This window comes from Ranitomeya imitator, chromosome 6 (genome assembly GCF_032444005.1).
Source record: "Ranitomeya imitator isolate aRanImi1 chromosome 6, aRanImi1.pri, whole genome shotgun sequence".
Classification (NCBI taxonomy): domain Eukaryota; kingdom Metazoa; phylum Chordata; class Amphibia; order Anura; family Dendrobatidae; genus Ranitomeya; species Ranitomeya imitator.
Window position 1 is genome coordinate 245,462,972 of NC_091287.1, and position 14,940 is coordinate 245,477,911.

General features: G+C 44.7%; 1 protein-coding gene across 1 annotated transcript in view; it reads left to right on the plus strand.

Moving 5' to 3' along the window:
- Positions 1–14,940, plus strand: part of LOC138642417 (uncharacterized) — a 134,516-nt gene that overhangs the window by 71,218 nt on the left and 48,358 nt on the right. The window lies entirely within an intron of this gene.

The following is a 14,940-nucleotide window of genomic DNA, read 5'->3' on the forward strand; positions in this document are numbered from 1 at the left end:
CTCCTTTTTATTTAACAACTTTTCATTTTTACTCGTCTGCATTTGGCTGTTTTGTTCTGCATATGTGTGCCATAAGTTCGAAAAGTAGCATCCTATGCATCTTTTTCGAGAGAAATTCCATATCATTAGAAAGTATGCAAGGTGCGAGGCTTGGGGCTGTTAAAAAATGTCGGCAGAGCCCCCGAACCACTGAGCATCTTCTCGTGCCAGCCTGGGCGTCCATGGCCCAACTCCTGCCGCCAAACATCCCAGCCTACCTGCCTGGAGTTCGCAGCATCTCCTGCCTCTGCCAGCAGCATGAAACCGCTCAATAACTGTAAATCTGTCAATGAGACCAGTCTGGAAAATACTTCATAACAACGTATTGAAATAATGGAAGACTCCCACAACAGCAATGGTTACTAGATAATACAATGTAAGCGACACAAACTACAATATCAAAATGAAAAGGCCAATACAAGGAGACTCCTCTCCAAATGGTAAGTAAAAGAAAGTCAATCTTTATTAAGTAAATATACAGAATAAGAACAGTAAAAAAGTTATTCTGAGAAAAAAACATTCCGTTGATGTTCTATTGAGAAATAAGCTTGCCTCCTACTAATTAAATATTCTCCCTGAGGCTCAAATAGCCTCAAAATAAATATTCTGAATATTCACATAGAGAAAAATTGTATGCGATCAGATTATAAAAACAAACCTGAGAAATGGTTACTAGAACAACACATAATATATGAGCAATATCTTCCCTTACTGGGGCAATTGGACATATTACCAGTATCCAGTACATCACATCAAGATACAGAAGGTTTAGGTTTATGAAAGGCAAAAACGGCAATATATAATAATTTAAATGTATCACCTGATCCTACCAAAATCTTGAGAACATAGCATAAGCAGGAATTAAAACATAACTTTTAATGTATAACCAAAATAAAGTAATATATTAAATAAACTGTCACCCAAAAAAAGTGTATCGATAAAATAGTACTACTGGGTATACCCTGTCAGGGGACGTGCCATACAAAATGTAGTACTTATACAAGATTTTTGTGCAGACGCTGGCAGTGGTCCAGTGTCCTATCACTCAACCCAAGGTACCTGATTAAATGGTGATAATGCCTATAGAAGAAGCCTTTATCAAATGCCAATACAGATAAACAGATAACCTTGGTTGCATTTAAGGTACCGTCACACTTTAGCGACGCTGCAGCGATACCGACAACGATTCGGATCGCTGCAGCGTCGCTGTTTGGTCGCTGGAGAGCTGTCACACAGACCGCTCTCCAGCGACCAACGATCCCGAGGTCCCCGGTAACCAGGGTAAACATCGGGTAACTAAGCGCAGGGCCGCGCTTAGTAACCCGATGTTTACCCTGGTTACCATCGTTAAAGTAAAAAAAACAAACGCTACATACTTACCTACCGCTGTCTGTCCTCGGTGCTCTGCTTCTCTGGTCTGGCTGTGAGCACAGCGGATGGAAAGCAGAGCGGTGACGTCACCGCTCTGATTTCCGGCTGCCCGGCGCTCACAGCCAGACCAGAGAAGCAGAGCACCGAGGACAGGCAGCGATAGGTAAGTATGTAGCGTTTGTTTTTTTTACTTTAACGATGGTAACCAGGGTAAATATCGGGTTACTAAGCGCGGCCCTGCGCTTAGTTACCCGATGTTTACCCTGGTTACCAGCGAAGACATCGCTGAATCGGCGTCACACACGCCGATTCAGCGATGTCAGCGGGACCTCAACGATCAAAAAATGGCCCAGGCCATTCCGACACGACCAGCGATCTCACAGCAGGGGCCTGATCGCTGGTACGTGTCACACATAGCGAGATCGCTACTGAGATCGCTGTTGCTGTGACTCAGCAGCGATCTCGCTAGCGATCTCGCTATGTGTGACGGGGCCTTAAGGCCCCTTCACATTAAGCGATTCTGCAGCGATACCGACAACGATCCGGATCGCTGCAGCGTCGCTGTTTGGTCGCTGGAGAGCTGTCACACAGACAGCTCTCCAGCGACCAACGATGCCGGTAACCAGGGTAAACATCGGGTTACTAAGCGCAGGGCCGCGCTTAGTAACCCGATGTTTACCCTGGTTACCAGCGTAAAAGTAAAAAAAACAAACACTACATACTTACCTACCGCTGTCTGTCCCCGGCGCTCTGCTTCTCTGCACTCCTCCTGTACTGGCTGTGAGCACAGCGGCCGGAAAGCAGAGCGGTGACGTCACCGCTCTGCTTTCCGGCTGACCGACGCTCACAGCCAGTGCAGGAGGAGTGCAGAGCACAGCGCCGGGGACAGACAGCGGTAGGTAAGTATGTAGTGTTTGTTTGTTTTTTTACTTTTACGCTGGTAACCAGGGTAAACATCGGGTTACTAAGCGCGGCCCTGCGCTTAGTAACCCGATGTTTACCCTGGTTACCAGACAAGACATCGCTGGATCGGTGTCACACACGCCGATCCAGCGACAAAATAAAGTTCTGGACTTTGTTCAGCGACCAACGATCTCCCAGCAGGGGCCTGATCGTTGGTCGCTGTCACACATAACGATTTCCTTAACGATATCGTTGCTACGTCACAAAAAGCAACGATTAATCAATAATAAGATGATCCAATTGTATATAATCTATCAATCTTATTTGACCCCGACTCGTCTTTTTAAAATGGGCCGTCTTCATTCAACAAACTGCTTGAGGTGTCACTCTAGTGACGCAGATTTTATCCATATGATATGGAAGTGTCCTGTTATTTTTCAATATTGGAGAGAAGTGACGGTACTATTGACATCTTTGGTGTCGATCCCTGTTCCACTTGAGCCACTGGTGTGTTTGTTTGGAGTATGGGAGGCGGAGGCTTGGGATCACCACACAGGAATATTTCTGAGGGAGTCACTGTTCATGGCACGAAAGGTGTTGGCGCTGCGTTGGATGGGAGGCTCTGGTCCATCTCTTAGAGCATGGGTTGACTTGATAAATTCAATTATTCCGTATGAGCGGACGCTATATCAGAATAGGGGTTGTCCAACTAAATTCGAGAAGATATGGGGAAGATGGAATTCATCCTGTCACACTGTATAAGTTAAAATGACTCAGTATACGCATAAGAAAAGGGTGTATGACTCTAGACATTATTTACCAACAGAGCGGGATGTATTTAGAACTCTTCTTTGTAAGCGGCATTACGTTAGTATTAGAGGCTTTATTAGAAGTTAATGTAGTTACAGTTAATGTTTAAAATAAGGCATTAATGATCAACATGCACAATTTATTATCTTTATAATATCTTATACATGGCTATGTATGGTAATTTCCTGTAATTAATGGATAATGATGAATACAAGCAAAAATGTGTATGATCTTTCCTGAAATCAATAAACGAATTTAAAAAAAAACAAAAAGCAACGATATCGTTAACGATATCGTTATGTGTGAAGGCACAACTTCGTATTAGCAGTTATCACAAAATAAAGGGAGGGGTAAGATCAATTGGAAAAGACATGTACACAAATGTAATATTGGAACAATCTCACCAGTTGCTGAGGATAGGTAAGGTGGAGCCCCAATTCGCTTACGTGGAGAAATCCTTCAAGCCACAACATCAGGAGACAATTCCCTGTCAGTCCCTGGGGGGCTATCAATAAATCTCAATCCCCGAGCTCCTGCCCTTACAAGGACAGTCCACATCTACCCCTAAGGTATAACATGCCCTGCACTCTCCCTATTTCCAGGTCCCAACGCGTTTCTTTGCGAGCATGATCATCAGGGGACTAGCTTGCATGGGAGATGAGGTGCTTCAAATAGTTACCACCCTCTATACTAAACTGCAGTTTATTGATAGCCCCCAGGGACTGACGGGAATTGTCTCCTGATGTTGTGGCTTGAAGGATTTCTCCACCTAAGCGAATTGGGGCTCCACCTTACCTATCCTTAGCAATTGGTGAGATTGTTCCAATAATACATTTGTGCACGTCTTTTCCAATTGATCTTACCCCTCCCTTTATTTTGTGATAACTGCTAATACTAAGTTGTGCCTTCACACATAACGATATCGTTAACGATATCGTTGCTTTTTGTTTTTTTTTAAATTCGTTTATTGATTTCAGGAAAGATCATACACATTTTTGCTTGTATTCATCATTATCCATTAATTACAGGAAATTACCATACATAGCCATGTATAAGATATTATAAAGATAATTGTGCATGTTGATCATTAATGCCTTATTTTAAACATTAACTGTAAGTACATTAACTTCTAATAAAGCCTCTAATACTAACGTAATGCCCTTTATTTTGTGATAATTGCTAATACTAATGCAACCAAGGTTATCTGTTTATCTGTATTGGCATTTGATAAATGCTTCTTCTATAGGCATTATCACCATTTAATCAGGTACCTTGGGTTGAGTGATAGGACACTGGACCACTGCCAGCGTCTGCACAAAAATCTTGTATAAGTACTAAATTTTGTATGGCACGTCCCCTGACAGGGTATACCCAGTAGTACTTTTTTATCGATAAACTTTTTTTGGGTGACAGTTTATTTAACCCCTTAGTGACCGAGCCAAATTTTTGAAATCTGACCAGTGTCACTTTATGTGGTAATAACTCTGCAACGCTTCAACAAATCCCAGTGATTTTGAGATTGTTTTTTCGTGACACATTATACTTTATGATAATGGTAAATTTTGTTCAACATTTTTTGTGCTTATTTATAAAAAATATCAAAAATTTGAGAAAAATGTTAAATTAGCAATTTTCTAAATTTGAATGATTATCCCTTTACTCCAGATAGTCATACAACAGCAAACCATTAATAAATAACATTTCCCACATGTCTGCTTTACATCAGCACCATTTGTAAAATGTTATTTTATTTTGTTAGCATTTTAGGAGGTTTAAAAATGTAGCAGCAATTTTTCATTTTTTTCAAAGAAATTTACAAAATTTATTTTTTTAGGGACTTATCCATGTTTGAAGTGACTTTAGGGGTCCCATATATTGGGAAACCCACAAACGTGATACCATTTTAAAAACAGCACCCCCTGACATATTGAAAACTGCTGTCAGGTAGTTTATTAACCCTTCAGGTGCTTTACAGGAATTAATGCAAAGTGGTATGACAGAAATGAAAATGTGTATTTTTAACACCTAAATGCCGCTAACTTCTAAACAGATTACTACAGCCGTCAGACTCTAAGGCCACTATTTGGTCATGAATTGCCATGGCAAACATCAGGACAACAAAATCATGATCTGAGGGCACCAACTGTGACAAAGAAGAAGCCCCCACACTCTGTTAACCATTTATAATGATGTAGTCACTATTGACAGCAGCATCTAAGGGGTTAAACAGATTTAGATGGTGCAAATACTGATTGTGGCTGATGCAGCAAGTTGTCAGCTATAGTGTACAACCGACAGATGCTGGATTGTCATCTGTATGGGGAGGCTATTCTCTTATATCTCAGGTCAGTTAAAAGACGTATTGGCGGTCATTAAGGGGTTAATATATTCCTTTATTTTGGTTGTACATTAAAGGTTTATGAAAGGACATATAATCCAGAGGAAACTGATGCAAACTATATAAGGATGAAAGTTCTGTCTATAGAGAAAGATACCAACAGATAAACCAAACATCAGACTGCTGGGGCGTGGCTATGTAGCCGGAGAAGAAGGACGCACTGAGTAAGAGCTCCATACATCCTGATTCAATCCTGCCACATATATCTCATCCCCGCAAACAGAACCGACAGGGGCTGAGACCCCACACTTAGAGGAACCTTGTGAGCCCTCCGGACGGCTGCCGTAGTGATCTGAGGCGGCGGGAGCTGCAGGGACAGAGAGGCCGGGAGGATCCACGTGCAGTGACGGCCATCTTCGGTGCGCGCGCTCCAGGACACAGGACGCGGCGCCGTCTCCTGCTGAAGCCGGGCTCTCTTCTCGTCGGGGCGAACGGAAGCAGGATCGCAGCGGTGAGAGCTGTGCTTGTGCACGGAGGTTGGGAGACCTGAGGGGGACAGCGGTGCCCACGGGAGTGGCGGACATTAGCATAGCACGCTCCCTAACAGCAAAGGGAGCAGTGCCTCATATACCTGCGGTGCTGCTTGGAAGGAGAACACGCAAATAAGGAACTGGGGGGGTGGTGCGGTGTGTGCCCTGAAATATTGGGCCCTGTGCCTCCCCTGTCATACAGCCGCTTCGTTTAGCAGCACCATAAAACTGGGAATTAACCCCCTTCCTGCTGACCTCCCTGTGTGTGGACTGAGAGCCCGTTCAGTTATATAGAGCCTGAGTAAACATCTGAACAACCACCCTGTGACCCTCATTATTACTGTCTGCCAGCCCTGTGACCCCCTTTGACGTACAGTATAATATTATACAGGACCTGAAGCTAGAGCTTGGTTTATCTGCAATCACAATCAGGATTACTTTGTGGAGTTCCTCTGCTTGCCCACCATGCAACACCCTAGGGGAGCAGGGGCGGCTGATAAGCTGAGGAAATTTGCCAGAGATGATTCCTCGGACAATGTGCGCACTCTCAGAAATAATCCTGCACTTACCCAGCGTAAGAGCCGTCCTTCTGATAGTAACGAGGAGGGAGAACAAGACGAACTGACTCTTAAACAAGCATCCGAGCAGTTAATGCAGGCTATCTCCCTCACAAGATCATCTCTTACGGAAAAAATAGAGGATGTGCATACTGAGGTGGGTCGTTTGCGACATGACATGCAAGCTATGAGAGGGCGTATTTCGGAGGTGGAAACAAGAGTGTCACATATAGAAGATACTATTACTCCCATGGAAGCTAAACTGACAAAAGCTGCTGGCTCCGTAAACGCATGGAAACAAAAGGCGGATGATTTGGAAAACAGACTGCGTCGCAATAATATTCGAATTATTGGTCTCCCGGAGCGATCGGAGGGTCAGCAGCCTGAGCAATTCCTGGAAGACTGGCTTAAGTCCACCCTGGGAGATGGATTCTCCTCAACATTCTCAGTGGAAAGAGCCCATAGGGTCCCAACGAGACCTCTGCCCCCTGGAACTCCACCTCGACCGTTTCTGGCACGCCTCCTTAATTGCAGAGATAGAGATGCTATTCTTCGCTTGGCAAGGCAGAAGGGCCCCATTAAACTCAACAATACCATCATATCGATTTTTCCGGATTTCTCCATGGAGCTCCAGAAACAGCGGACACGATTTATGGAAGTCAAAAAGCTACTTCGAGACAAGAATATAATTTATTCCATGCTCTATCCAGCCCGGCTCCGCATTGTCCATGATGGATCCTCTTTATTTTTTACAGACCCAGCAGAAGTGGCCGAATGGTTGCGGTCTCACGGAGGGTCCAAAGCCCAAAAAAACTCCTAATTTGGGTTCTTTATCAAATGGCAATATAAATAGAGCTCTTTACATAGGTGCGAAAGAAGTCAACAATACCGGACACTGAATTCAGTGAGGGTATCCCCGTTTCTATTTGACTGTGGGAGTATGGAAACATGCTCCTCTATTGTTCAAGTTATGTTGGGTTTGAGTTTATGCACTAGTTCTGACTGTTTGATGTATATGGTTGCCGCCAATATTGATTTTTTTTTGCTCTGTGGGGTGTCTCTGGATCACGCCCGTATAATATTGTTGACATATATTATTTTTCTCTTTTTATATAAATATGGGATCTGAAATCATATATATGACCTAGAACATACGGGGTATTAAGACTCCTCGGAAGAAAGTTAAAGTATTTTCACAGATCAAAAAACACAATCCTCATGTCGTGGCATTGATGGAGACACACCTGACTAGGGATACGGTTCGATGTATACAAAAGCCATGGGTACAGTGGTCGCTCCATGCATTCCATACTAGCTACTCAAGAGGGGTCTCCTTATTGATACACAGGGGGGTTAGGTGGGAGGCGAGGGAGGCACGGCGGGATCCGGAGGGCCGCTTTGTTTTTGTACATGCAATTCTCAATTCATGTGAATATGTGATACTTTGTGTTTATAACCCTCCCCCTGCTAATATGTCGGTTCTCCGTATGGCATTGGGTTTCTCCTTAAAATATCCAGATGCCAATGTTATCTGCATGGGTGACTTCAACCTAGTAATGGACCATTCTAAGGACAGAGTGAGGTTGGATAACACAGTATCCGGGGAGTCTTTGCCTCAGTCGCCCTCCCAGCTGGCGCTGTTTATGGATGGCAGCGGTTGGTTGGACTTGTGGAGAATGAGTCATCCAGAGGATAGAGGGTATACCTGCCACTCATCCACTAAACAATCTTTATCTCGTATAGATTATATATTTGGATCTAGTGGCGTGGCACTGCAGGTGGATAATATTGAACATGGTAACAGGGGGATCTCGGACCACAGTCCAGTAATTCTTAAACTTAAATATGGTCAATCCAATAACAATAGATCCTGGAAATTAAACCCTTTCTGGCTGAAATTGATAGATTCAAGTGACAGGACAGTCGAACAATTAAATAGTTTTATTTTAGCACATCCAGAACCCCAGAATCTTGGTTTATTTTGGGACACTCTGAAGGCATATTTAAGGGGATGCTTGTCCTCTACAATCTCTTACATTAACCCCTTCATGACCCAGCCTATTTTGACCTTAAAGACCTTGCCGTTTTTTGCAATTCTGACCAGTGTCCCTTTATGAGGTAATAACTCAGGAACGCTTCAACGGATCCTAGCGGTTCTGAGATTGTTTTTTCGTGACATATTGGGCTTCATGTTAGTGGTAAATTTAGGTCAATAAATTCTGCGTTTATTTGTGATAAAAACGGAAATTTGGCGAAAATTTTGAAAATTTCGCAATTTTCACATTTTGAATTTTTATTCTGTTAAACCAGAGAGTTATGTGACACAAAATAGTTAATAAATAACATTTCCCACATGTATACTTTACACCAGCACAATTTTGGAAACAACATTTTTTTTTGCTAGGAAGTTATAAGAGTTAAAATTTGACCAGCGATTTCTCATTTTTACAACGAAATTTACAAAACCATTTTTTTTAGGGACCACCTCACATTTGAAGTCAGTTTGAGGGGTCTATATGGATGAAAATACCCAAAAGTGACACCATTCTAAAAAATGCACCCCTCAAGGTACTCAAACCCACATTCCAGAAGTTTTTTAACCCTTCAGGTGCTTCACAGCAGCAGAAGCAACATGGAAGGAAAAAATGAACATTTAACTTTTTAGTCACAAAAATTATCTTTTAGCAACATTTTTTTTATTTTCCCAATGGTACAAGGAGAAACTGAACCACGAAAGTTGTTGTCCAATTTGTCCTGAGTACGCTGATACCTCATATGTGGGGGTAAACCAATGTTTGGGCGCACGGCAGGGCTTGGAAGGGAAGGAGCGCCATTTGACTTTTTGAATGAAAAATTGGCTCCACTCTTTAGCGGACACCATGTCACGTTTGGAGAGCCCCCGTGTGCCTAAAAATTGGAGCTCCCCCACACGTGACCCCATTTTGGAAACTAGACGCCCCAAGGAACTTATCTAGATGCATAGTGAGAACTTTGAACCCCCGGGGGCTTCACAAATTGATCCGTAAAAATGAAAAAGTACTTTTTTTTCACAAAAAAATTCTTTTAGCCTCAATTTTTTTCATTTTCACATGGGCAACAGGATAAAATGGATCCTAAAATTTCTTGGGCAATTTCTCATGAGTACACCGATACCTCACATGTGGAGGTAAACCACTGTTTGGGCACATGGTAAGGTTCGGAAGGGAAGGAGCGCCATTTGACTCTTTGAATGAAAAATTATCTCCATCGTTAGCGGACACCATGTCGTGTTTGGAGAGCCCCCGTGTGCCTAAACATTGGAGCTCACCCACAAATGACCCCATTTTGGAAACTAGACCCCCCAAGGAACTTATCTAGATGCATATTGAGCACTTTAAACCCTCAGGTGCTTCACAAATTGATCTGTAAAAATGAAAAAGTACTTTTTTTTTTCACAAAAAAATTCTTTTCGCCTCAGTTTTTCATTTTCACATGGGCAATAGGATAAAATGAATCCTAAAATTTGTTGGGCAATTTCTCCCGAGTACGCCGATACCTCATATGTGGGGGTAAACCACTGTTTGGGCACACGGCAGGGCTCGGAAGGGAAGGCGCGCCATTTGACTTTTTGAATGGAAAATTAGCTCCAATTGTTAGCGGACACCATGTCGCGTTTAGAGAGCCCCTGTGTGCCTATGCATTGGAGCTCCCCCACAAGTGACCCCATTTTGGAAACTAGACCCCCCAAGGAACTTATCTAGATGCATATTGAGCACTTTAAACCCCCAGGTGCTTCACAGAAGTTTATAATGCAGAGCCATGAAAATAAAAAATAATTTTTCTTTCCTCAAAAATGATTTTTAGCCTGGAATTTCCTATTTTGCCAAGGGTAATAGGAGAAATTGGACCGCAAATGTTGTTGTCCAGTTTGTCCTGAGTACGCTGATACCCCATATGTGGGGGTAAACCACTGTTTGGGCGCACGGCAGGGCTCGGAAGGGAAGGCACGCCAATTGGCTTTTTAAATGGAAAATTAGCTCCAATCATTAGCGGACACCATGTCACGTTTGGAGAGCCCCTGTGTGCCTAAACATTGGAGATCCCCCACATATGACCCCATTTTGGAAACTAGACCCCCAAAGGAACTAATCTAGATGTGTGGTGAGGACTTTGAACTTCCAAGTGCTTCACAGAAGTTTATAACGCAGAGCCATGAAAATAAAATAAAAATTTTGTTTTCTCTAAAATGATCTTTTAGCCTGCAATTTATTATTTTCCCAAGGGTAACAGGAGAAATTTGACCCCAAAAGTTGTTGTACAGTTTCTCCTGAGTACGCTGATACCCCATATGTGGGGGTAAACCACAGTTTGGGCACATGTCGGGGCTCGAAAGTCAAGTAGTGACATTTTGAAATGCAGACTTTGATGGAATGCTCTGCGGGCGTTACGTTGCGTTTGCAGAGCCCCTGATGTGGCTAAACAGTAGAAACCCCCCACAAGTGACCCCATTTTAGAAACTAGACCCCGAAAGGAACTTATCTAGATGTGAGGTGAGCACTTTGAACCCCCAAGTGCTTCACAGAAGTTTATAACACAGAGCAGTGAAAATAATAAATACGTTTTCTTTCCTCAAAAATAATTTTTTAGCCCAGAATTTTTTATTTTCCCAAGGGTTACAGGAGAAATTGGACCCCAAAAGTTGTTGTCCAGTTTCTCCTGAGTACGATGATACCCCATATGTGGGGGTAAACCACTGTTTGGGCACACGTCGGGGCTCAGAAGGGAAGTAGTGACTTTTGAAATGCAGACTTTGATGGAATGGTCTGCGGGCGTCACGTTGCGTTTGCAGAGCCCCTGGTGTGCCTAAACAGTAGAAACCCCCCACAAGTGACCCCATTTTGGAAACTAGACCCCCCAAGGAACTTATCTAGATATGTGGTGAGCACTTTGAACCCCCAAGTGCTTCACAGACGTTTACAACGCAGAGCCGTGAAAATAAAAAATCATTTTTCTTTCCTCAAAAATGATGTTTTAGCAAGCAATTTTTTATTTTCTCAAGGGTAACAGGAGAAATTGGACCCCAGTAATTGTTGCCCAGTTTGTCCTGAGTACGCTGATACCCCATATGTGGGGGTAAACCACTGTTTGGGCACATGTCGGGGCTCGGAAGTCAAGTAGTGACGTTTTGAAATGCAGACTTTGATGGAATGGTCTGCGGGCGTCACGTTGCGTTTGCAGAGCCCCTGGTGTGCCTAAACAGTAGAAACCCCCCACAAGTGACCCCATTTTGGAAACTAGACCCCCCAAGGAACTTATCTAGATATGTGGTGAGCACTTTGAACCCCCAAGTGCTTCACAGACGTTTACAACGCAGAGCCGTGAAAATAAAAAATCATTTTACTTTCCTCAAAAATGATGTTTTAGCAAGCAATTTTTTATTTTCTCAAGGGTAACAGGAGAAATTGGACCCCAGTAATTGTTGCCCAGTTTGTCCTGAGTACGCTGATACCCCATATGTGGGGGTAAACCACTGTTTGGGCACATGTCGGGGCTCGGAAGTCAAGTAGTGACGTTTTGAAATGCAGACTTTGATGGAATGGTCTGCGGGCGTCACGTTGCGTTTGCAGAGCCCCTGGTGTGCCTAAACAGTAGAAACCCCCCACAAGTGACCCCATTTTGGAAACTAGACCCCCCAAGGAACTTATCTAGATATGTGGTGAGCACTTTGAACCCCCAAGTGCTTCACAGACGTTTACAACGCAGAGCCGTGAAAATAAAAAATCATTTTACTTTCCTCAAAAATGATGTTTTAGCAAGCAATTTTTTATTTTCTCAAGGGTAACAGGAGAAATTGGACCCCAGTAATTGTTGCCCAGTTTGTCCTGAGTACACTGATACCCCATATGTGGGGGTAAACCACTGTTTGGGCACACGTCGGGGCTCGGAAGGGAAGGAGCACCATTTGACTTTTTGAATAAAAGATTGGCTGGAATCAATGGTGGCGCCATGTTGCGTTTGGAGACCCCCTGATGTGCCTAAACAGTGGAAACCCCTCAATTCTTACGCCAACACACCCCTAACCCTTATCCCAACTGTAGCCGTAACCCTAACCACAACCCTAACCGCAACACACCCCTAACCACAACCCTAACCCCAACACACCCCTAACCCTAACCACAACCCTAATTCCAACCCAACCCTAACCCTAAGGCTATGTACCCACGTTGCGGATTCGTGTGAGATTTTTCCGCACCATTTTTGAAAAATCCGCGGGTAAAAGGCACTGCGTTTTACCTGCGGATTTCACCTGCGGATTCCTATTGAGGAATAGGTGTAAAACGCTGCGGAATCCGCACAAAGAATTGACATGCTGCGGAAAATACAACGCAGCGTTTCCGTGCGGTATTTTCCGCACCATGGGCACAGCGGATTTGGTTTTCCATAGGTTTACATGGTACTGTAAACCTGATGGAACACTGCTGCGGATCCGCAGCGGCCAATCCGCTGCGGATCCGCAGCCAAATCCGCACCGTGTGCACATAGCCTAATTCTAAAGGTATGTGCACACGCTTTGGAAAACGCTGCGGATCCGCAGCAGTTTCCCATGAGTTTACATTTCAATGTAAACCTATGGGAAACAAAAATCGCTGTACACATGCTGCGGAAAAACTGCACGGAAACGCAGCGGTTTACATTCTGCAGCATGTCACTTCTTTCTGCGGATTCCACAGCGGTTTTACAACTGCTCCAATAGAAAATCGCAGTTGTAAAACCGCAGTGAAATGCGCAGAAAAACCGCGGTAAATCTGCCATAAATCCGCAGCGGTTTAGCACTGCGGATTTATCAAATCCGCTGCAGAAAAATCCGCAGAGGACCAGAATACGTGTGCACATACCGAAACCCTAACCCTAACCCTACCCCTAACCCTACCCCTACCCCTACCCCTAACCCTACCCCTAACCCTACCCCTACCCCTACCCCTAACCCTACCCCTAACCCTAACCCTACCCCTAACCCTACCCCTAACCCTAACCCTACCCCTAACCCTAACCCTAACCCTAACCCTAGTTCTAACTCCAACCTTAGTGAAAAAAAAAAAAATTCTTTATTTTATTATTGTCCCTATCTATGGGGGACAAATGGGGGGGGTCATTTACTGTTTTTTTTATTTTGACCACTGTGATAGATTATATCACAGTGATCAAAATTCACATTGGAACGAATCTGCCGGCCGGCAGATTCGGCGGGCGCACTGCGCATGCGCCCGCCATTTTGGAACATGGCGGCGCTCGGGGAAGAAGACTGACGGACCCCGCCAGGATCGGTAAGTATAAGGGGGGGAGATCAGGGCACAGGGGGGGGAGATCAGGGCACGGGGGGGCGTCGGAGCACGGGGGGGGAGGGATCGGAGCATGGGGGAGAGTGATCGGTGTGCGGGCGGGTGGATCGGTGTGCGGGCGGGTGGATCGGTGTGCAGGGGGGGGGGATCGGTGTGCAGGGGGGGTGGTTCGGAGCACGGGGGGGGATCGGAGTGCGGGGGGGTTTGATTGGAGCACGGGGGGTGTGATTGGAGCACGGGGGAGCGGACAGGAGGACGGGGGAGCGGAGCACAGGACGGAGGGGAGCGGGCCACAGATCGGGGGGCTGGGGGGGCGATCGGAGGGGTGGGGTGGGGGCACATTAGTATTTCCAGCCATGGCCGATGATATTGCAGCATCGGCCATGGCTGGATTGTAATATTTCACCATTTTTTTAGGTGAAATATTACAAATCGCTCTGATTGGCAGTTTCACTTTCAACAGCCAATCAGAGCGATCGTAGCCACGAGGGGGTGAAGCCACCCCCCCTGGGCTAAACTACCACTCCCCCTGTCCCTGCAGATCGGGTGAAATGGGAGTTAACCCTTTCACCCGGCCTGCAGGGACGCGATCTTTCTGTGACACAGCATATGCGTCACAGGTCGGATTGGCACCGACTTTCATGACGCATACGCTGTGTCACAGGTCGGGAAGGGGTTAAAAGGGTGACGGCGGGGGAGGATGACGAGATGGAGCAACGATTAAAGGATTCAGAGGCTACATATATAGCAAATCAGACCAGCAGTAACAGGGCTGAGTGGCTCACCTCCCAGAGATTATATGCCCAACATATAGACGTTAAATCGAAACGTAAATTATTCTTTACCCGCCAGTCCTATTTTGAGCTGGGGAACCAGGCCAGTACGCTCTTGGCTTTCTTAGTGCGCCAACACAATACATCCAACACAATATTACAAATCCGTATGCCTGATGGTACATTAGTATCCTCTACTGATGAGGTACTTCAAGGTTTTCACGATTATTATAATTTGTTATATAAATCTGGTAGCGGTTTTGATACTAATGAATGTTTGGATTATTTATCGGATATAAC